The sequence below is a fragment of the Triticum dicoccoides genome, chromosome 2B (assembly GCF_002162155.2).
Source record: "Triticum dicoccoides isolate Atlit2015 ecotype Zavitan chromosome 2B, WEW_v2.0, whole genome shotgun sequence".
Lineage (NCBI taxonomy): Eukaryota > Viridiplantae > Streptophyta > Magnoliopsida > Poales > Poaceae > Triticum > Triticum dicoccoides.
Window position 1 is genome coordinate 199,228,141 of NC_041383.1, and position 2,043 is coordinate 199,230,183.

Sequence of the window (2,043 nt, forward strand, 5' to 3'; positions counted from 1 at the left end):
TTGGTCAACTTAAGCCAGTTTTTGAACATACGTGATTTTTTCCATCATCTCCAAATCACCCAAATTTCTTGTACATGGTGAGCCACATGTGCCAAACATGGCTATGAAAGAAAATTTGGAGAAATAATACTTTACAATGCCCCCTTGAGGTATAGACCGATGGTTTGACCAGTCAGTCTAGAGGGCATTATAAATTAAAAAAATCAAAAATATATAAAACCGTGGAAACCTAGCTTTGTTTGTGCAAGAGGTTAGGTGTGCCAAATTGAGGTGATTTGGAGGCGGTCGAAAAAATGTCCGCATTCCGGAGGGGCCATTTGGTTATTGACAGCAAAATATTTGGGCATCCTCACATGGTGGCAATGTTGGTCCAAAGTCTTAGAAAATTTGCCAAACTTTTATTTAACTTACAATAGACAATAAGAATGCTTTAAACATGTGTGCAAAATTAGACATGTGACATATGCACAAAACTGAATACAAATTAAAAAAAATGACTTTGGGTATCCTCACATGGTGCCAATGTGAAAATTTATATTTAATTTAAAATTTGAAAATTTAATGATTCAAACCTGTGTGCAAAATTAGACATGTGACATATGCAAATAAAATTAAATAAAAACTAAAAAAATGCCTTTGGGCATCCTCACATGGTGCCAATGTTTGGTCCAAACATTTTTCCAATTTTGTGAAATGATTTTTTAAACAAATTTGTATTTAATTTAAAATAGATAATTTGAATGATTAAAATTTGTGTGCGCAATTTGACATGTCACATATGCAAAAAAAATATATATTTTAAAAAATGCCCGCCTACCAACAGGTTATATATGAAACCCGCGGCCTGCATACGACTAGTAACCCATTGGGCCAGGATGCAGGCCCGCGGTGAATGTATATAAATTGACGGTAGGCCCAACTGGGCAGAGAGAGACTAGTTGGGCAATGAGCTGCCTGCTTTAGATAGGAACTTGAGATGGATAGCTCAGCCGGGTTTATAAACCGGTGCGAGCTCCTCTCTGTTGGCGAGGTGGGACTAAACTCCCAGCACCCCGAGACAGTGCACGACGCGGCTTTGATTTGGGCCTAATTCGGGTGGGTCGTACTAGGCCGGCCTCAGACGCGGTTATCAGCTGGAGAGGGGAAAAATTCCCCATCCCATCTGGCAGATTCGACGAACCCTAGGTCTTGCTTCCGAGCTGCTTCAATTTTTTATATTTCACTTATTGAATGTGTACGAAAAATTCACTAACTTACCAATAATTAATGTGTTATATTTCACTTATGAAATCAAATATTTATTTTATTTTTATATTTAAAATAATTTAAAATCTAATCTATCTTTACTCTTTTAGTTTTTCTGACACTTTTAAATTTCAAAAAATGCAATATAATATGTTTCATATTTATTATAATATATCTTTTTCTGTTTTCTATTTCAAAAAAGGAATATCAAATATATTTTATACTCTGTTATTTGTTCTTACAGTTTTAACATTCAAGTTTATGTTTTGTCTTTTATTTCTTATTATAGTTATATAAAAATCAAAATTCCATGAATGTATGTTGTCTTCTGTTCCACTTCTTAAATAAAATTTTCATTTTGTTTTCAAAATTCCATTTGGTTGACTCTAGAAAAACAACGTCCTTCGGGCTCCCCCTCTGGCAGACCCGAATGATGGTGATTGCACATGTGTATGTGCTGCCTGCATGAAATGACACCAAAGTTTGGCACCATGTGTGGATGACCAATGTAGGCCCCCATGCAACATGTGAGCCAATAATGACACCGAACAAACGTTGCGTCACGTCCGGGCAGCGTTTCGGGTTCTTTTTGCCGGCAAAATCCTAGTAAATGCATCGAGTGTCGGAATTCAATCAGAATTGGCATGCATGATGTCCATGGTCATCCCATTGTGTGGAAAAATTTTTGGGGCCATTTGGTTGAGTCCAGAAAAAGAACGTCCTTCGGGCTCCCCTCCGGCAGACCCGAATGATGGTGATTGCACATGTGCTATGTGCTGGCCTGCATGAAATGACACC